The 22,678-nt window shown below is 42.9% G+C and overlaps 1 long non-coding RNA gene across 2 annotated transcripts; it reads left to right on the top strand.

Moving 5' to 3' along the window:
* Positions 1 to 227: 227 nt before the first annotated feature.
* On the top strand, positions 228 to 14,338 carry LOC143844421 (uncharacterized). 2 transcript variants are annotated; one of them, XR_013233989.1, is made up of 3 exons: positions 228 to 349; positions 9,611 to 9,772; positions 13,699 to 14,338. It is a non-coding gene; the product is annotated as an uncharacterized LOC143844421 (long non-coding RNA). The 2 variants fall into 2 exon arrangements; XR_013233981.1 differs by having other exon boundaries at positions 242 to 349; positions 9,555 to 9,772.
* The last annotated feature ends 8,340 nt before the right edge of the window (positions 14,339 to 22,678 follow it).

Below are 22,678 nucleotides of genomic sequence, written 5' to 3' on the forward strand. Positions count from 1 at the left end.
TGTGCTGAACCCAACGGTCATTTCCATTAGGAGGGCCAACAGCAACAGCCAATCGTTGCTCTCGTTATTTCACTCACACTCTAGGGCAGGGGTAGTCAACCTGTGGTCCTCCAGATGTTCATGGACTACAATTCCCATGAGCCTCTGCCAGAAAACGCTGGCAGGGGCTCATGGGAATTGTAGTCCATGAACATCTGGAGGACCACAGGTTGACTACCTCTGCTCTAGGGCACCATTTTAGCATCATTCTGATCTTTCTTTCTTTTTTTTTTTTAGCAAATCTGAGAAAACCTGATGGCACCTAGATAGGATAGACGATTTGGAAGGATGAAAAGGCATGCCTGGCAAGGTGGGTCAGTCCATTCTCACTGAATCCCCTGATATTCACGTTCCCTGCAGGAACCCTTTGGTCAGTTACAGTTTCTGCATGCCCACCTGCTGCAGCCACATGATGGGAACAGCGGCAGAAGCCGCAGCCCCCCCCCCCGGGGACACTGATTCATTCTGCAGGCATTCTTCTGAAAGATGAGCGGGAGGGAGGAGGAGAGGTGGAGCTTGGGGAGAGAGTGTCAAGACCACAGCAGGGCAAGGAAGATGGCGGCAGATGCTGTCTGCATCTCCAGTGCCCATCTACTGCCCAGGAGTCCACCCCCACCCGGCCCCCCAAAAAAAAGTTTGCCTGGATCCAGGAACAGGGGAAGCAAACAAGCACTGCTGGATTTGAGATCAACCTACTTTTGGGAAATGGGGCGGGGGACAGGGGAAATCACCTATAGATTAATGAGCTCAGGGTGAAAAGGGGGCAACCGATCCATAGGGATGAATAGTGAAAGAGAGAAACCATGACAGTTAATTGGGGTATGAGTGTCAGGCAGTCTTTTTAAGTGCGGTTGGACTTCTTGAGACTGCTGCAGGGCATCAGCTCATGCACAAAGCAGAAATGGGTGGGGAGAGAGTGGATAAACTATCCTCAAATGCAAATTTGAAGGGATGGAAGACTGGTGGGGAAAGACCAAGGGCAAAATGTCAGTGTGATCTAATTGCCTCAATAGTGTAGTCATCGGGACTGCCACGACATGGCCTGTCTTGGATCACTTCAAGCTCAACTCCAGTTCAATGTTCAAGTCCAGCAGCACCTGAGAGAGCAGCAAGTTTTTTGAGGTTGGAGAGTCAGGGTGCCTTTCACGGTGCGTTGACTCTTCAGAGCGTTTACCTCCTTCCTCAAATCTTGTTGGTCTCCCTACTGGACTTGAAGCTAGCTCTGCAGACCAACACGGCTATCCTTGGTACCTGTGCAGTCATCCATCTTGATTTTGAGCTGTTCTTGGAAACTGAAATCTTCAGCTCTGAAATGTTCAGCACCATCATGTGTTACAGCTAAAGCTCCTCCCATACCAGTTGCTGCGTAATGACAGGTGGGCGAGAGGGCTGCCTACTTCGTAAAATGAAATAGCGATGTCTCCTCCATCCCATAAAATCAGAGTCCAGTAGCACATTTAAGACCAACAACGATTTATTCAAGGCATGAAGCTTTTGAGTGCAAGCACCCTATGATCTTCTTACATGACATTAAAGCTCACGCCTTGAATAAATATTTGTTGATTAGTCAATCAGTAACCTTTTATTGGCATAAAATATGTATAAGACATATAAAAGTAGGGTTTAAAATTTCAACAAAATAGTAAAATGGGGTTACATAACCAAACAGATCTTAAAATGATTAAATAAACTATAAAAGATAAAATACAAGGTAGGCAGCATATTATAAAAGCATCTTAGTTAAAACTCTGGCAACTAAAATGGTTACCTCTGGGTCTTTGTCAGAGAGCAGAAATTGCAAGGTCTTAGATTTACTTACAGAAGGCTTGTTTCCCAGCAAAGCAACAAAGCTGTCATTGTTGGTCTTAAAGGTGCTACTGGACTCTGATTTTATTGTGCTACTTGAGACCAACATGGCTACTCATTTGAATCTATCCTCCATCCCATTGTCTCTTTAATCACCAGTTGGTTTGCACAATTAATCTGCTTCTTACTACAATTTGATAGAAAACCTTTTACTACCCTGTTTCCTGGTTTGGTACATTCATAAAAGCCAGAGTCATCCTCTCATCTCAGGCCCTGAACAACATAGAACAAGCAGAAGGTACAGAAATCCACCTGTTTCCCAAAAATGGTGCGTGGACACAAGAGAGAAAGATGCAGTTTCTGATGTAGTGGTTCAGAGAGGTGGCTTCTAATCTGGCATGCCAGGTTCGATTCTGTGCTCCCCCACGTGCAGCCAGCTGTGTAACCTTGGGCTCACCATGGCACTGATAAAGCTGTTCAGACCAAGCAGTAATATCAGGGCTCTCTCAGCTTCACCTACCCCACAGGGTGTCTGTTGTGGGGAGAGGAATGGGAAGGCGACTGTAAGCCGCTATGAGACTCCTTCGGGTAGGGAAAAGCGGCATATAAGAACCAACTCTTCTTCTTCTTCTTCTTCATCATCTCCCTTAGGGAACTCGGGCTCTGTACACACACCGAATGCACAGGGTATCTGGGGTTGCTTTGCTGCTACTTATTTCTTTGTAGATAGTCAAGTGAAAGGTCTGACTTGCGCTGCACCTGAAAGGCTTCAATTTACTGAGAAGTCAAGGAACTCATCAAGATGTGAGAATTTCTTTAAAAGTGTAGATCCCCTTCACATCTCAGTTGTCATAAACTATATTCAGTGTTCTCACAGCATCTTCTGCGAAGATGCAATATTATCTCCTCATGAGACTTCTGTTTTGCTTGCAAACTAAAGATGCTTGCTGGTATTCACACCAACATCCTCTGCAGTGATGCAATATTTTCATCTCATGAGACATTTGTATCATTTGCACACTGAAGATGCTTGCTAAATCATCTTGGCTGGCTGGTGAATTACTGGAGGAATCAAGGGCCCGTTATGAAGCACCCCAGTTCTCAGTATCTCAGGCATGGGGAAGCTAAGCTGAAGGAAATCAAAATGATCAGGCAAGGGGAAAGCTCACACTCTATCCACCCCACGTGTGTAGATCTCTGCTATGCAAGATTCTGGCTGTTCCACTGAAGGCAAAGATTTGGTGTGCTGGCTTCCTGCTTCTGGTAAGACATGAACAAATGTTGTAATTTAGCATACTGCACACACAAGTATGACAAGCTTGTCATTTTATTAGTGATGCTTTGCAACCTGAAGCCAAGTGAGAGCTTTTTGGAGAGAGGTTTTTTTATTTTAAAATTTAGAGTTCAGCAGGATTTCTGTGTGTGTGTGGAGTGGGAGTGGCCTGATCACAGGGAATGGCTGGGCGATGTCACTTCCAGTGACATGTCACTTCCAAGGGCATGGCAGAGAGGTGTGCCCAGCTGACATCACTTCCAGGTACCTCAAATCCTGAAAAAAAAAATTCAGCAGCTTCTTAACATTATGGGAGGGCAGCCCTAAGTAGAGCACATTGAGCCTCACAGGGTGTCTGTTGTGGGAAGAGGAATGGGAAGGTGACTGTAAGCCGCTTTGAGCCTCCTTCGGGTAGGGGAAAGCGGCATATAAGAACCAACTCTTCTTCTTCTTCATTGCAATAGGGCAGTCTATATGTATCTAAGACATAATAAATTACTGTGGTTAGATCAGGCTGAACCAGGAACGGGCACAGTGGTGCACTAGCTGAAGCTGGGCAAATGCAGTCCAAACCACAGCATTCACTTGCTTTTCTAAGATGTCTGCTGTTTGGGAGGATGGGAGAGTAGTATAACTCCATCTAAGACAGGGGAGATCCCAAGTCCCTGGTCTGCTTTTCTACTGACCCAGAGAATCTCTGTCTTGTCAGGATTAAGTTTCAGCTTGTTCACCCTAAACTGGTTCATGACTGACTTCAAGCATTGGCTTAGAAAATGAGGAAATAATAGATCAGAACAGAACACATGCAGGAACCACTGTAACTTGTACAGAGTCATAGAATGACTACCATCAACAACATTCCCATACCTCTGTAAACTGACAAAGCAATTCCTGTAAACAACACATTGGAAATACAGATTGGGTGGCCAAATCTATCTATAACTTGGCTGACCAGTAAAATTCCCTGTCGATTTTATATCCGCTGAGGTGTTCAGTCCTTGGTTTTCCCACTGCCTTGAATTCGAAAAAGAAATTAACAAGCAGAAACCACAAACAACTGGAAAAGAGACATAATTCCATGTCTGTTTAACTTCCAGAGCTAATCCATAAAACCATTTTATGATTTCTTTTTCTGGTCAAGAGACTCATTTTATTCTCAGGACTAGTAATCAAGCCCGCTGCAACTAATACAGCAGGCACTAGATTAGGGAGCCCCTGGCAGTCAGGCGGAGCGCGGCTGCTGGGGGCTCCCTTGGCCGTTGGCCTGACGCGCCGAGAGGCGCTTTGCTCCTCTCACCGCGTCAGGCCGCCGGCAAGGAAGCAACTGCAAGCCGCACTCCACGTGGCTCGGAGTTGCTTCCTTTTGGAAGGGCGGGAATCAGCCGGGCCAATCGGCAGGCGCAAAGTGCCTGCTGATTGGCCCGGTCGATGGTCTGTCCGGAGGAAGGGGCCAATCAGGCCCCTTCCTCATCACGGACTAATCCCACCCTAAATCCTCCTACAAAGCGCTTAGTGCTTTATTTAGTCCATGGCGGCACAGCGGCCATGTTAAAGATTTTAAAGCCTATGGTTTGGAGCTAGAGGTTCTGCAGTAAAGACCAATGCACTACAGTCTTTGGAGAAGATCCATGAACTGTCAGGCATGAATATTTCTCCACAAGTCAGCATGGGTTAGGGGTATACTTGCACGGAAGGCAATCCTATCACTTCAGCATCCAGATTTCATTAAGGTCACTTATTCACAGACTTCTATTTATGTCTCATGTTATTGGATCCAGTCAGCCCACTTACCTAATCACTTTTTTATATATAAATTAACTTCTTGATTGGTTTCTGTTTTGTCTGCACTCTTTTCAGAGTACTTAAGCTGCCTAATTATGCCTGGTCAATTATCTCTGCTTTCCAGACTATTACACTCTCCCTTTTCCCCATCCTGACCTTGATGTGGTGTTAAAAGTTTCTAATAAGTGTGACATCAATCTTAACCTCATGACACTGACTGCTCCATGCTCATACTCTCCTTTCCCCACACGTACTTTCCCAACTTTTCCTTCTTAAATGAATTCCCACAACAATTTGTCTTTATTCCTTTTCTCCGTCTGCTGCCATCCTTTTAAATTTAAACCCAGGTCCAGACATTGGGTGGTTGCCCAAGTTCTTACTGTACAAGTAAATTCTTTGCCCCCATTGTAACAAAGTTTTTAGAAGAACAAGAGTTGGTTCTTATATGCTGCTTTTCTCTACCCGAAGAAGTCTCAAAGACCGTTTATGTACTGGAGGTTTCGTGCTGGGCTGCAGGCTGGAGTTTGAGTTGTGGCAGGTTGCCCCACCTCTTGCTGTACCCATATGGGGAACATTTGGCCTGGTGCACCTCATCTGCCCCCAATTTGCCCCCAATCTGCCCCCAATTTGTCCTCCTGTATGGAGTAAAGTTCCCAGTGCATAAACGGTCAAAGTGGCTTACAGTCGCCTTCCTTTTCCTCTCCCCACAACAGACACCCTGTGAGGTAGGTGAGGCTGGGAGAGCCCTGATATTACTACTCAGACATAACAGCTTTATCAGTGCTGTGGCAAGCCCAAGGTCACCCAGTTGGCTGCATGTGGGGGGGGGGGAGTGAGGAATCAAACCCGGCTTGCCAGATTAGGAGTCTGCACTCCTAACCACTACACCAAGCTGGCTCTGGTGTTTGGCTATCTGTTTGGCTATTTGCTCTTGTGTATTTTTTCATCTATACTGATTTTATTACTCTCCCCCTCATACAATTCTATTTGTTTATTTTTTATTTATTTTATTGTATTTATATACCACCCACCCCTGAGGCTCAGGGCGGTTTACATAAAACACAGAAAACAGTACATGTAACTTAGTTTTTGATAATAATAATTTTAACACTAAACTATAACAGAGGTAACAGAGTATAACGATGCAAACAGGTCCAGGGGAGAATGCATGGGTGGAGGGAAGGAGCAGGGGCTTGTCACCTGGTTGCTCGTCACCTGGTCTCAACCAAATGCCTGGTGGAAGAGCTCATTTTTGCAGGCCCTGTAGAACTGTTTTAGCTCTGTCAGGGTTCTGATCTCCTCTGTGAACTCATTCCACCAGGTGGGGGCCTGGACAGAGAAGGATCTGGCCTTGGTTGAAGCCAGGTGTGCTTCTTTAGGGCCAGGGATCATTAGCCAGTTGGTTGTGGTGGAGTGTAAAGCTGTTTCATGGGCATAGGCAGGGAAGTGGTCCCTCAGGTACACTGGGCCCTGTCCACATATAGCCTTAATGCTAATTACCAGAACCTTTAGCCTGATCCAGAATTCAACTGGCAACCACTGTAGTTGATGGAGAATGGGCTAAATGTGTTGCTGTGAGGACCCTGGCTGCTAAATTTTGGACTAGCTGTAGTTTCCAGATCAAGGCCAAGGGCAGGCCTGCATAGAGCAAGTTACAGAAGTCCAGTCTAGAGGTGACTGTAGCATGGATCACTGTGGCTAAGTGTTCCAGGGCCAGGTAGGGCACTAGTAGCTTGGCTTGGCGAGTTGGTAAAAAAACCAGCTGGGTGACCTTGGGCTCACCACGGCACTGATAAAGATGTTCTGACCGAGCAGTGATATCAGCGTTCTCTCAGCCTCACCCACCCCACAGGGTGTCTGTTGTGGGGAGAGGAATGGGAAGGCGAATATAAGCCGCTTTGAGCCTCCTTTGGGTAGGGAAAAGTGGCATATAAGAACCAACTCTTCTTCTTCTTCTTCTTAACATGGGCAAATGATCCATTTCATTAAGTTACCACTTCTCACTAAGCAAATTCCCCACTGCTGAATATACACGTGTCAAGTGTATAAGTGTGTTTCTGGTTACAGTGAAGGAATAAAGAAAGCTTTGTTGCAATAAGGTGGAGAAAGACCTTGGTGGGAAAAGAAGCCTTCTCGAAGGCTGGGCAGTCTAAACTTCATTTTTAAACCCTAGTCCCATCTGTCAAGTCCCTAAACCTTTTCTCTCCTAGGGTAAAGTTACAATCTACTTTTCCCAAAACACCTACCACATGTAACAACATACATCCCATGTACATTTAAACGAGATTATGATGAGTTAGGGGCATATTGGGCAATATAAACTGCTCAGTTTCCTTACTTCATTCTAAAGTTAGTAAAGTTCAAACTCCTGGATCTCCCTACCAAATATAGTCTGTCTGCTCAGATCAAAAATCACGACTAAATCATTTGAGTATGTCTCCTTTTAATTTAGTTCAACCATTCTTGGTAACTGTTATTGTCAGAATATTTTCCTCCTCCATTCATCTTCATAGCTCTTTCCTAAAGACAGACTCTTCCAACCCAATTTCAATCCAAGCCTTTTTCCTTCAAAAGCAAGCATGTCCCCTCTCAACCCCCTCTTCTCCAGTCACGATGGGCCTGCTCCTCTGGCTAGTCATGTCTACAAACGACATTCATAGTTTCATCCTACTGATCAGGAATGTTGCTTCTCAGGCATTCCTGATTATATGCCACAAACATCTATAACCAGGGCATGCACAGCATGCTTGATCCTGAGCAGGTGTGGGTCCACTGCACGTAATAATGCTACCTCAATAATCATTACCCTACACTCACTCACAGTCATGTCTGTACATGGCAATCACTTGCAAACTGATGATACCTAAGTTTAAAACTTTTTATTTCTCTGAAAGTTTCGATTCTGTCCTTTAGCCTTTCCTTCTAGGCAACTATTGATAAGGATTGTTGTCTGTCAAAAGAAAAATAACTGGCTGACAGGCCTGAAGATAGAATGGATACAACTAGAGATGTGCACTTTGATTCAATCTGGCTGCAAAGTATCAAATCAAATTGATTTGAAAACAGCAGAATTGGTTCAGATGAATCAGAACTACATGGCAAGTGTTTCAGATAAATCGATTTGGTCCAAATTGAAAACAGTTTGAATTTTGCTTTCCTTGCACATGCCTAGAACAGGACTTGGCCTAACTTGGAAATCTGGCTTGCAATGTGGGCAATGAAAACCTTTTATGCAAAGGTGTTCTCCAATACTTTCTCCGTGCATTTCTGTCAGGTTTACCCTCCCATTCTGCGCCTCCCTGTTTCATTTCTCTTTCTGCTTTGATTTTCCTTCATTCAATATTCAGTTTGCTTTCCAGTTGCAGTATATGCGGGGTTTCTCAGAGTGGTTTGTAGCAGTTTTTTCCCCTTTCTTTGCTCCCAAGCTGAAGGTAATTCCAAAACATAAATATTATATTGGCTTTCCCCCACCATCTCCCTTTTTTGTGCCTCAAAGGTCACTCCTTCACTGCCCACATTGAAGTAATTCCTCCCACTTCACAACTTCTGCCATTCCTCTTCCTTTCATTGATAAATAAGCACTGTTGTATGTCCATTAATTTATATAAATTGGATTAGTCTAGTGAAACTACACTTTTTCGCTGGACTTGGATCGCTTATCAAAAAATACTGTATACCCGAAAATTCCCAAGAGAAAGTCAACAAAAAAAATGGTATGTAATGCAATCGCAGGTTTTGAATTAAAGCCATCCCAATTTGAATTCAGTGATGATCTAAAATAAGCTATGTTATTCACCAGAGCAATTATGGTATTAATTGAAATTCACCTAATACATGTCTGCTATTATATGTCTTGTCAACTAGAACTTCTTTGTGTAATATCAGTGAACTGTGTTTTCAGAAAAAAGGCTAAATCCACAGATTATACTATTACACTTATTGAAAAGTCAATTACTTTTTTTTTTTTGCCTGGTTCATGTAGAATAGTAATTGTAATTCATGTATACATTTACATTACTCTACTACAGGGCTTTATCAGGAGTGCTTTAAGGGTTTCCGGGGCCTGTAGCACCAGAGCCACTTTCAGGATTAACGGGGCCCTAGTAGAGTTTTGGTGGGAGCAGCTAGACTGGATGCAGAGGGACCCCCCAAAGTGGAAAAGGGTGTCACTTTGAGTGTCCTTAAAGAGAGAAAAGGGGAAAGAGAGAGGCTATAGCCCTGATCCATGTGGTGAAGGTGGGGCCCCTGGAAGTGCAGGGCCCATAGCATGTGCTACATGTGCTACATCGATGTGCTACATCGATAAAAGGAAGGTGAGTGAGATCTGAGGGTGGTGGTGTTTTTAAAGTAATTATTACTTATATTTGTTGTTGCTGTGCTGGGAATTCTCTCTGTCTTTCTGTTTGTCACTGTGTGTGTGTATGTGTTCCTGTGTTTATGTATTATATCATGTATATCATGTATTATATCATATATATCATATATATTACATAATATATATATTACATATATATAATTTTTTAAAAAGAAGATACAAAAGAAAGGGGTGGGTGGGACTTCCAGCTTAATAGGTGGCTCTGCTTTACTGGGGGGGGGGGGCTGCATAAAGTGATAATTTTGTTTGGATTTGAGAATTCATCCTTACTTTGCCTAGGTTTTGACATGGCTCCACAGAGGACCCGTAAATTGATCAAATAAATCTTTGCGTAGGGGCCATGAACAGGGAAGATGATTTTCATGAGGCAACTGGTTGGTTGCTGCATATAGCAGTATGGCTGGACTTCAGCTCTTACATTCTTAACTATCAAATATCAATCACCTATGAAGAAATCAAATATCACAGAATGTCAAATGCAAACTTCAAAACATCAGGTAAGAGTTTTTTTGTACATTTCTTTTACATCAAATATTTGACCAGCTGCAAGACAGCTGGCAAATATTCAACATCAACATTCCCAAGGGAGAATTTAGAGGAGCCACTTTGTTTGGGTTCTATACATGATGATGTAGCCAATGTTTCCATCTATTAATACCAGACATATTATGAAAAATTTAGCCTTGGGTTTATAAAATCAAAAAGCGATGGAGAAACATCTGGTACTTTGAATAGAAAGACATCAGTGATGAATGACCAATTTGTAACCGCATACATTACTTAACATCTGATTATTAGTTTGACAGTAAAGCACGGCAAATGCAGATTATTGATGTTTTTGGTGCTATACATTAGATGCTAATGTTCTCCTCTACAAATTAAATTCAATAATAGACCTGCTTCAAAGAATTAATTGTGAAACTATCTTTACCATTTACATATTGTCCTTTTTGCAAAATCTCAGTAAGTTCAGAAAGAAAACTCTGTTATGTCATGACGTGCTATCAAATTCTTTTTTTTCTCTCCCTGTCAAATTGTTCTTAAAATTCCTACAAATCAAATTTACTACTTCGCTTTACTGCTCCGTGTGGCCTCAGATTAATCTGCAGAATGTCAATAAATCATAAACTCTTTTATTCATGCTCCAAGTGCATGCAATCAATTTTACCCACTGCTGAGTTCTGGTATTACCAAATGTTTTGATCTATCTTTGTGTATTTACTAAATAATACAAGATTATGATATCGACCGATTACACATTATTTTGGAGAACACAATCTATAGTAACCTTAATATTTTTCTGTTGTACAAAATAATCCTTCAATTGTTTATGGAATATGACTTGGGCTTCATTTGGTTTTCTGTTATACACCGATATCTTTTTAACAATTTCATTGCATTGGAAAATATTTTTCTAGCCTCCTGTGTTGATATTCATATTTTTGTGTGCCATTTTCCCCGATTGCTCACAAAGCACTTGTTATTCGGCTTTAGGAGAAGTGGACATTTGTAGGTTGTGATAAACAAGGAAGAATCCTCCTCAAAGGAATGGCTGTATTAGTTCAAGTTTGCATTTTATGTAGGTGGTCGTTTCCCCATCTCTCTAGCACAGGGACGTGGGTGTATCTTGTTGATGATGCAGGAGTCATAGAAAACAATGTGTTTTGAAATACTGTGGAACAAGACACCTCAGCATCCTCTTTGTTCCTGCCTCACTGAAGCAACAATCCAGTGACAACATCAGTCACCACATCAGTCTGCAGTGAAGATTGTATGATGACACAGTATAGACCAGCCTTTCTCAACTTTTTTTTTACCACTGAGAAACCCCTGAAACATTCTTCGGGCGTCTACCCACATAGCAGGATTTTCTCAGCTCTCATATCCTCTCAAGAGGAGATATTTTAGAGGAAATTTCCTCAAGGGGGAGCTGAGAAAGTCATGCTTTGTGAAAGGAAGTCCTTGAGCCCAAGGAAACACTGTGATTCTTGAGCTCAGTGAAATAGAATTCTCCACTATATTTTTATCCTGTTGTTTTTCCAGAGAGCTCAATGTGACTCTTTTCCCATGTTACTGTCACAACAACAAGCTAAGAGAGAGAACGTTAGGCCAAGATCACACAGCCAACTTAAGGGCAGAGTGGTTAAGCGAGCCAAGGTTTCCCATGTGTCTGTATGATTCTCTAGCCACTATACAACCCGGGCTGTCATACTTAGTGAACACTTATTGTGATTATCTTATACACAGTGATTATGGTTATGAGAACATTAAGGAGAACTTCCATGAAAGCTTTTAAAAAGTGATACAATGATTTAATTCTTTCAAATATGGCAAATACATTTTCTTCAGGTTTTCAGGAGGTCAAATGTAACATGTATAAAAAGATTCATCATGACATGATTAAGGCTAGAACACTGCAAGGAGCAAGAACTACAAATAGATCTGACTTGCTCAAAGGTTACAGAAACTACCCAGTTATAAATCAGGGAATAAATGATAGGCAGCAATTGAAAATGTAGTCCTCAGTGTAAATCCTCAAAATGTACTCCACTTTTGGGTCCTGAACTGGCCAACATAGACATTTTTGAAATAGATAATTATTGGTTCAAATTGAAGAATTAGGATTTGGGGGCTAAGCAAAGGTGAAAGCTGCATTCACACATCAATACCAAACTGCTATTTTTTACTAAAGAAACTGAACCTAGAGCTTTGCTTTCATTCTTTTCTTTCCCCCCCCCCTCTAGCATAGAATGCCAGACTTAAAATCTTCCTTCTAATGAAACCTTAGTTGTACACGTGTACACATAGAACTGCCTTATATGGAATCAGACAATTAGTCCTTCATTAGTAGCATTCGGGCAGAGGTCTTTCATATAATTTGTCACCAGATTTCCCCCCCCCCTTAAACTAGTGATGCTGAAGATTGGACCTGGAACCTTCTACAAGCAGGGCAGATATTCTACCACCGAGCCCCAGACCCTTGAACCTAGTTGGTTGGTCACCACTCAGTGAACTGCTGAATATGGATGCTCTGACAAAATAGCTTTTACTTTTCCACAAATCAGGATCAAAGGATTAAACTGCAGGAATGATGGAGAGAAAGCACCAAGGATTTTAGGCTTGTTGACATCGTGAACAAATAGTAGCTTGTTCATGACATATAAGAACAGCTGAGGAGACAATGAGGGAAATAATCCTTCAGCAGAAAGAGAAAAAACAGCGTGTGCTTCAGTAGACAGGAGGGTCCAAAATGGTAAGAATGAAATGAAAGAAACAGGAAAAAAGAGCAGAGACTGCATTAGGAATTTACGATGAAAGGGAAGGGGTTTATGAGTGTGAATATATGCTGAGCTTCCTATTTTTAGAAGTATTCGCAGCAGGAATCTATACTCAAGTATTATATTGCCATGAACATTTTGTTACTATTCAAGAAAGATGTGCTACAGAACATTTATTAGTACAGAGTGAAGTATAAATAATTTAAACTGCTCATGTCAATTAAATGAAAATACCTTTTGTGATAAATCAGTTTGGCTATTCAGTAATTCATGCATTTCAGTAATTTGAAAAGGATGTTCAACTCAAGATTGGGCACAAACCACAAAAATGTGGTTCAGTTCATGATAAACCACAAACTGAACCATGAACCCATCTGGCTTTTATACAAACTAAAGTAGGTTTCTGAGGTTCATGCCCCAAACAGATGAAACACAAGGACAGCCTGAGCCCCACAAATCAGTTGTTTTGGGTTCTAAACAGCTGGGCCATGGGAACAGTTTGCTGGGAGCAGGGGTTCACCACACCTACCAGGGGGTCTAGCAACCCTGCAATAATGGTGGAAAGGCTTTTAAAGTTACATAGGCACTTTGATACTGTACGTGGACATATGCCAACTTCTGAAACAGCAACAATATTTATGTAGTAGTGAATAGGAATGGGCATGAACTGGCTCATGAACCAGCCAGATGGAGTGAACTCCTCCTGCAGCTCAGCTGCAGACCCTTTCAACAGGGTTTGTGGAGCCACAAATCACGAACCTGTTCATTTGTGAACAAACCTCCTGATTCGTTTTAGTTCATGGTATGGTCGAGAACTGAACCAATCCATACTGGTTGTGCCCATCCCCAGAGTAAAATGCATTCTTCGAACAAAACAAAAATTTGACCTCCTGCCATTTAAAAAAAAATCTGGGATTGTTGGGAACGATATGACTGTTTCTGCACTGGTCTTTCTTTCTTTTTATTAGGAACCAAATGTCCTACTTCATTCAATAGGCCTACTTTCCATGTAATTAAACTCTGGACAAAGAAAAACAATTGTGTTTATACATAAGCCAGCTATATTCTATGAGGCTTCCCCTCAGTTGCAGCTGTAATTGTATTTGTTTGTTGACCGTAATTATATGCCGCTTTTCTCTCCAAAGGGATCCAAAGAAGCTCACAAGAAATACCAAGCTACAATAATGCAACAAAACAAAGAAAGAACCTCATCCAACAGGTCTAGGATCCTCTACTAGCCTTACAACAAGAGTGCTTTAGTTTATACCACTGGCCCAACCCAGGCTTTAATCAGCTGGAGAAAAGGAAAGCAAAACTCAGATGGAACTCCGGTCCATTCCGCACAGCTGGTAGAAATCAGTAATCAGCACTGAATATTCCATTGCTATGTTTAGTAGCGTTCCATTGTCATTTCAAACCTAGCCAAAAACTCAGTTTTCCTAGCGGGACTGTTTCTCCTCCAGCATTCCTCACCTACTTCTGGTTCTTGCTGAGGAGCAATGAAAATACCACAAACTTCCCTCGCCCCCTCCCACCTCAAGCCTGCCAATCAACTGGACAACCAATCAGCCTGGCTAGTCACGCAAAGCCCGCCTCCCCCTCCTTTAAAAAAAAAACACTGAAGTAATCATTGCAACGCAATTTAATTTGTTCACAGAGGCATTGGTTATCTGTCACAGCTCCTTCTTCAAGTTTTGATAGTTTCATAGCGCAAACTTATAGAGAGAGACTGCTGTGCAAATCTTCCCAAATGGCAGCCCCCTCTCAGAAGCAAAGAGGTGATGCTTTGGGGGCCAAGGGATTTGTCAGTGATTGGGAAAATGTATGCCTTGGAGAGTTGATTCCAACTGAGGTCTTTGCCCTTCCATGGCAGTTAACTTGTCTGGATCTTGCAACCTCGCCCCCCCATCCCCTTCCAGCAGCTGGGGGGGGGGAGGTAATCAGTAGTTTCCAGCCATTCACAAACAAAAAACAGAGGGGGTACCACCCTCCCTAGAGCTTCTTGTGGTGCAGAGTGGTAAGGCAGCAGACATGCAGTCTGAAGCTCTGCTCATGAGGCTGGGAGTTTGATCCCAGCAGCCAGCTCAAGGTTGACTCAGCCCTCCATCCTTCCGAGGTTGGTAAAATGAGTACCCAGCTTGCTGGGGGGTAAACGGTAATGACTGGGGAAGGCACTGGCAAACCACCCCGTATTGAGTCTGCCATGAAAACGCTGGAGGGCGTCACCCGGTGCTTGACTCAGTGCTTGCACAGGGGATACCTTTATCTTATCACCCTCCCAGCCAGAAGAGTAGGTCCCTTGACCCAGAGACCCTTCCTGGGGAGGAAGCCTGTACAATGGTCACTGGACACCCACCTCATCTGACCATGCCATCCTCTTGGCTCTAGGCCCCTGGCCTTCCCAGCTGGGTCAGGCCATGCCCAGTGCTAGCCGGTGTCTTAATGAGACCCCCCACACCTCAGGGTCCCAGTATGCAAACTGGTTCCTGGACCAAGAGCTCTCCCTCATTCCCCTTTACACAGCAGCTGTGACAAAACAGCATGAACAGAACAAAGAGCTTAATACAGGATGGTTGGGTGGGAAGCTGTTTTGGCAGCGGCCCTCCAGTGGAGAGGATGGGCTTCACCATGAGGCGCCTTAAATAGGCTCTCATGACCCTACCCCTTATGCCATGCCATGCGCACCAGCCGGCATGCACATTCCCTGGGCCAGACGCTGCTGAGGCATTCTTGTTTCACTCCTCCTGCCATATCAACTGTGGCCTTCGCTTAATCTCGGCCACTTTTTACAGTGACATATATTACCCAACATGGAGAATGAACCTTACATATAGAAAAATGAATTATACAAGGCTAGCAACTAATTTCCTTATTTAGGTTCATGAGTCACATTCATGTTCCCACTTGGTAGTATTTGTGTGATATTAATGTACATAGAGATAATAAAGCGTAGCTAGATGTTAACACAGTATTTGGCAGAATCAGCCTATAACAAGGCTGGGAGCCATTTTCCTAACACACTAGATTCAAGTGGATAGCCATGTTGGGATGAAGCAGCAGAACAAATTTAGGGTCCAGTGGCACCATTAAGATCAACAAAGTTTTATCCAAGGTATGAGCTTTCGTGTGCATGCACTCTTCCTCAGGTATCATTGTATCTGAGGAAGTGTACGTGCCCACAAAAGCTCATACCTTGGATAAAACTTTGTTGGTCTTAAAAGTGCCATTGGACCCTAAATTTATTACACTATTTCTCTGCATACAATTGTTTTTCCACCCATTGAGGATGAAATCTTAATTCCTCCAATATTTTAATGTAATATTTCTGGACTGTAGATTTTTGCTGCAGGGAGAAATAAACTAATTTACTCCTTTTCTCTTCCGGGTATTGGTTCTCTAAGAAGTACTTACCCCTTTTTTAAAAATAAGAAGCAGGATTTCCACATTCAGTCCTTGATAGTTCCCGTTAAAGCATCTCAGGAAAGGCCACTGCCTGAGACTCCCTAAAGAACCACTACTGGTCACAGCACACAATTTTGGACAAAACGCATCTGTGATCAGTATAATGAAACTTTATGTTCAGCACTGGACAGTGGATATCGTTGACTGATCCAGCAGTCTCTTTTAGAGGCTGGGTGTCCTCAAGAGTGCTCTGTCTAAGCCCACATCAGAGAAGTTAATGACAGCAGGAAGCACAGCAAGAGTTTAATGGGTGAATCTATCAAGTATGCAGTGCTGTCTTGAAACAACGCCTAGCCTTGCCTTATGAACCTCTAGGACACCATTTCCGCCACAAAGCTTACAGATGAAACTCAGAACTGCAATGCAAGCCTTACCCTCTGCCAGCTGACCTCAGGGACCAATCCTTCTCTCCCTCCAGCCTAGTCTCAGAGTCTGAGTCCAAGCAGCTTTTCTCTATGATTGCACACATTGTCTGCCTGAAGTGGCGTTCCATTCCAAATCCAGTTGGGGTGAAATCTTATGCCAGTGTTACCTGCCTTTGTGTGACAGAGCGTAAAGATTACATACAGCAAGGCTGATTCCACCAAACACTGTGTTCACGGCTAGCTAAGTTTTATTCTCTGTGTTTATTCTGGGTTGCCTACCTCTGTGTTACCTCTCTGATTCTCCTCTGCCCAGTAAATTCAGCCTCATCTGTGCTGAACTAATCACGGTCTGTGGCTGAGTCTTCAAAGCCTGTCCAGACCTATATATGAATCTAATCCAAGCTAACTTTGTACTCCCCCTTCAAGGATCGCTGCCTTGTTGTGGCAAGGGGGCTTGCGTAGTTCAGTGAAGCTATGAGCTATGCCGTGCAGGGCCACCCAAGACGGACAGGTCATAGCTGAGAGCTCTGACAAAAGGTGATCCACTGGAGAAGGCAATGGCAAACCACTCCAGTATCTTTGCCATGAAAACTCTATGGACAGTTCCAATAGGCATAACGATATGACGCTGGAAGATGAGCCCCTCAGGTCGGAAGGTGTCCAATATGCTACTGGGGATGAGCAGACGGCTAGTACGAGTAGCGCCAGAATGAATGAAGCGGCTGGGCCAAAGCCGAAAGGACGCTCAGTTGTGGAAGTAACTGGTGGCGAAAAGACAGTCCGATGCTGTAAAGATTTTTATTCCATAGGAACCTGGAACGTCAGATCCATGAATCAAGGCAAGCTGGACGTGGTTAAACAAGAAATGAGAAGACTGAACATCGACATTTTAGGAATCAGTGAACTAAAATGGACAGGAATGGGTGAATTTAATTCAGATGACCATCAGGTATACTACTGTGGACAAGAATCTCGCAGAAGAAATGGAGTAGCATTCATAATCAATAAGAGAGTAGGAAAAGCAGTCTTGGGATACAATCCCCAAAATGACAGAATGATCTCGGTTCGAATCCAAGGCAAACCATTCAACATCACAGTGATCCAGGTCTACGCCCCAACCACTGCTGCTGAAGAGGATGAAGTTGATCAGTTCTATGAAGCCCTACAACACCTTCTAGAAGCAACGCCCAAAAATGATGTGCTTATCATCATGGGGGATTGGAATGCTAAAGTAGGAAGCCAAAAGATAACTGGGATAACAGGCAAGTTTGGCCTTGGAGTACAAAATGAAGCAGGGCACAGGCTGGTAGAATTTTGTCAAGAGAATACAATGGTCATAGCAAACACTCTTTTCCAGCAACCCAAGAGACGACTCTACACATGGACATCACCAGACGGTCAACACAGAAATCAGATTGACTATGTGCTCTGCAGCCAAAGATGGAAAAGTTCTATCCAGTCAATAAAAACAAGACCAGGAGCTGATTGTGGGTCAGATCATGAGCTTCTTGTTGCAAAATTTAGGCTTAAATTGAAGAAAGTAGGGAAAAGCACTAGGCCACTCAGGTATGAACTAAATCATATCCCTGACGAATACACAGTGGAGGTGACAAATAGATTTAAGGAATTAGATCTGATAGACAGAGTGCCTGAAGAACTATGGACGGAGGTTCGCAACATTGTACAAGAGGTAGCAACTAAAACCATCCCAAAGAAAAAGAAATGCAAGAAATCAAAATGGCTGTCTGAGGAAGCTTTACAAATAGCTAAGGAGAGAAGGGAAGTGAAAGGCAAGGGAGAAAGAGAAAGATACACCCAATTGAATGCAGAATTCCAGAGAAAAGCTAGAAGAGATAAGAATGCCTTCTTAAATGAACAGTGCAAACAAATAGAAGAAAACAATAGAATGGGGAGGACCAGAGATCTTTTCAAGAAAATTGGAGATATGAAGAGAACGTTTCATGCAAAGATGGGTATGATAAGGGACCAAAATGGTAGGGACCTCACAGAAGCAGAAGAGATCAAACAAAGGTGGCAAAATTATACAGAAGAACTATACAAGAGCGAGCTTAACATCCCTGATGACCACAATGGGGTAGTTACTGACCTGGAGCCAGACATCCTGGAATGTGAAGTCAAATGGGCCTTAGGAAGTCTGAGCAACAATAAAGCTAGTGGTAGTGACAGCATTCCAGTTGAACTATTCAAAATCTTAAAGGACGATGCAGTAAAAGTGCTACACTCAATATGCCAGCAAATTTGGAAAACTCAACAATGGCCACAGGATTGGAAAAGGTCAGTTTACATTCCAATCCCAAAGAAGGGCAATGCCAAAGAATGTTCAAACTACCGCACCATCGCACTAATTTCTCATGCTAGCAAAGTTATGCTCAAAATCCTACAAGCTAGGCTCCAGCAATATGTGGACCGAGAACTTCCAGAAGTACAGGCAGGATTTCGAAGAGGCAGAGGAACTAGAGATCAAATTGCCAACATACGCTGGATCATGGAGAAAGCTAGGGAGTACCAGAAGAACGTCTACTTCTGCTTCATTGACTATGCTAAAGCCTTTGATTGTGTGGAGCACAACAAATTGTGGCAAGTTCTTAAAGAGATGGGAATACCAGAGCATCTTATTTGTCTCTTGAGAAATTTATATGCAGGTCAAGAAGCAACAGTGAGAACTGAACATGGAATCACTGACTGGTTCAAAATTGAGAAAGGAGTTCGGCAAGGCTGTATACTGTCGCCTTGCCTATTTAACTTGTATGCAGAGCACATCATGAGAAATGCGGGATTAGAGGAGTCACAAATTGGGATCAAGATTGCAGGGAGAAATATCAACAACCTCAGATATGCAGATGATACCACTCTAATGGCAGAAAGTGAAGAGGAACTAAAGAGCCTGTTGACGCGGGTGAAGGAGGAGAGTGCCAAAGTTGGCTTGAAACTCAACATCAAGAAAACAAAGATCATGGCATCCGGCCCTCTCAATTCCTGGCAAATAGAAGGGGAAGAAATGGAGATAGTGACAGATTTTATTTTCCTGGGCTCCAAGATCACTGCAGATGGGGACTGCAGCAAAGAAATTAAAAGACGCTTGCTCCTGGGGAGGAAAGCTATGGCAAATCTAGACAGCATCCTAAAAAGCAGAGACATCACCCTGCCAACAAAAGTGCGTTTAGTCAAGGCTATGGTCTTCCCAGTTGCAATGTATGGCTGCGAAAGTTGGACCATAAGGAAGGCCGAGCGTCAAAGAATTGAGGCTTTTGAACTCTGGTGCTGGAGAAGACTCTTGCGAGTCCCTTGGACTGCAAGGCGAACAAACCAGTCAGTCCTAGAGGAGATCAGCCCTGACTGCTCCTTAGAAGGCCAGATCCTGAAGATGAAACTCAAATATTTTGGCCACCTCATGAGAAGGAAGGACTCCCTGGAGAAGAGCCTAATGCTGGGAGAGATCGAGGGCAAAAGAAGAAGGGGACGACAGAGAATGAGGTGGATGGATGGAGTCACTGAAGCAGTGGGTGTGAACTTAAATGGACTCCGGGGAATGGTAGAGGACAGGAAGGCCTGGAGGATCATTGTCCATGGGGTCGCGATGGGTCGGACACGACTTCGCACATAACAACAACAACAACTTTGTACTAATAGAATGGGCTCCCACGTCCACAGCCTGTTCTTACCAGTCATGTACAGCAACTGATCAGAGGCACACACACTAAAAAGCAGCTCCTGGTTTAGGTACATGCCGAAAACTGCAAAAAATAAATAAATTTAGCACATGACTGTGCTACAAAAAACACATGACTGGCAAGGTGGTCATAAGTTGTGCAGGCAAGCATTGGAACAGAAGAGCATTTGAGGGCTTCCTTAAATCAATAGGCACGGTCTGTTCATTGATTTTAGGCTTTAAAAAGCCAGTGGCACCAAGTGACTGTTTTTATAGTAGGGATGTTGTCAGCAGCAGTTATCGCATGTGGGTCATATAGCCCCTTATTCTGATTTCTAAATTAGTTCTGCTGGGGTTTAATTTAGTCCATAGTATCAATCAATATTTTATAGAATGTATTATGCTGTTTTCTATGGAATCTCCTCCACTTTCCAACAAAGAACTACCTGATGAAAGACTCATTATTCACTGAATATAAATCTAGCGTCTCTCTTATTGTTACATTCTGACAGGCACCTCCACTTGAATTGTTCATTGATCAAGAAGATAGTCTGTCTCCAAGTAGAAAAGAACCCTATATAGTTACCCAGCTGAAACTGTAGCTGGTGCACTCTAATCAGCCCTTTCATTCCTGCTTGGTTTATCCTTCATAGCTATGCTTAGAATAACTAGTGCTTTGAGCAGGTCTCATATTTCCATCCTGAAATTACTTAGATGATCAAAAATGATATTGTATATCAATAGGGAGTCATCTAATTCCGCAGACTAAATTGTCATTTCCATAAGCCCTACAGTTACAAACAAGATGTCATATTGTAAAATAGGTCTTGCTTTACATTTTTCTTATGCAGAAATAACTTCCACAGATGAATATACAAATGTACTCACATGATGGGGGATCAGATTGGAAAAGGAAATCACAACTATCAGGAAGCTGTTGGTCCTAAAATCCCCAAATTTCTTTCTAGGCTTCATCCTGTATTGAATCAGGCCTTGTTTCTATCTCTGAGAGAGTGCATTATATTTAAGGCAGGGATAGCACAGGGAGGGTGGGGGGAAGTCCATACTTTTTAAAAGCTTGGGAACATGAAAACAAATTAATGCCTTGTCAGTTACGAATGATTCATAATTAGATAACACTGCATCTTTCTTAGAGGAGTTAATATTAACATGAATGTAGTACTCAACTTGAGTGACCTCTCCATTTACATATGAATGGAGTCCCATTGTTGTATCATCTCAGGGATGGTCAAATTTTGACAAGAAGACCGTGCTCGGCAGTTTTACCCCTGTTCCATGTTCCCTTTCTGCACTTTCCAAAGTTTTCTTTATAATTGGTGACTTGGCTTTCTGTTTATACAGTAAGTAAAGACAACCAATGACTGTTACTGTGATTCAGGATGCAGCCTACGGAATTATATATCTTCCATCAAAAAATAACTCTGACATCCATAAGGTAATGTAAGATCTCTATCAAAATGTAGAAAAAGCTCAGGCATCTCTGTTTTGCTGCTGAATTTATCTGCTACCTTTGGATATGGTAAACCATACCATCTTGTTGAGGCACCTGGACTGGCTGAAATCATTCCTCATAGAACTGACCCAAAGGATTGCCATGGGAGACTAGTTATCACTAGTGTGAGATCTATCCTTTGAGGTCCCATGGGTCTCATTCCTATCCCACAAACTGAAACTAAACCCTAGAAAGATATAAATCTTGAAGAACATTATGCTTCCCATGTTCCCATGTTGACCCTTGCCAACTCAGTTAAGAATCTCATGGTTATCCTTTATTGCTGGAAAAGCCAGTTAGTACAATTTCAAAACTGCTTTCTTCCAACTCAGCTTCACTCAAAAAAATCACCCCTTGCCTCAATATGGCTCATCTGGTCACCTGGATCTATGCCACAGGAACATCAAGACAAGACTACTGCAATGCACTGTACATTTGTCTGCCTGTAAAATCAGTTTGGAGACTCCAGGTGATACAATATACCGTGGCTTAGCTATTATTGGGAGCTAGATGGACCATGCATATTGCTGCCATCTGACTTTACTGGCTGTCCATCCATTATTTATTTATATTTATATACTGCCCCCTCTTGATCAGGTCATCTCAGGGTGGTGTACAACAATGATCAATTTACAATTTGGTTTATCAGTTAGCAATAAATTATAAACCAATTTAAAACAAAACATTCTGCCCTAGCATTAGATTTAAAAAAAAATGAAAACATCAGTTGCTGTCTGGGAGGGAGGGGGAGGAAGAGGGTGGAAGATGGAGTATGGGGCAGGTCCATGTAAGATAAATAGATCTAGATGTATTGCTCATGCTGGCCTCAACTGTAGGCTTGGCAGAAGAGTACTGCCTTGCAGGCCCTGCAGAGCCCTGTGAGTTACCAGGCACAGTTTATAGTATTAGTTATCACATACAAAACCTTGGAGTCTCATCTTCAAGACTTTCTCTCCCTCTTTGCTCCACCATGACAGCTCTGCTCACCCAAGCAAGGCCCTCTGCAGGTGCCAGCCTTTAAGTGGGCAAGCTAACCATGCACATCCTTCTCTGTTGTGTCCCCCACCTGGTGGAATGGCCTGCCTGAGGAGATCGGGAAAACTCCCCTGGCTTTC

The sequence above is a fragment of the Paroedura picta genome, chromosome 1 (genome assembly GCF_049243985.1).
Source record: "Paroedura picta isolate Pp20150507F chromosome 1, Ppicta_v3.0, whole genome shotgun sequence".
Lineage (NCBI taxonomy): Eukaryota > Metazoa > Chordata > Lepidosauria > Squamata > Gekkonidae > Paroedura > Paroedura picta.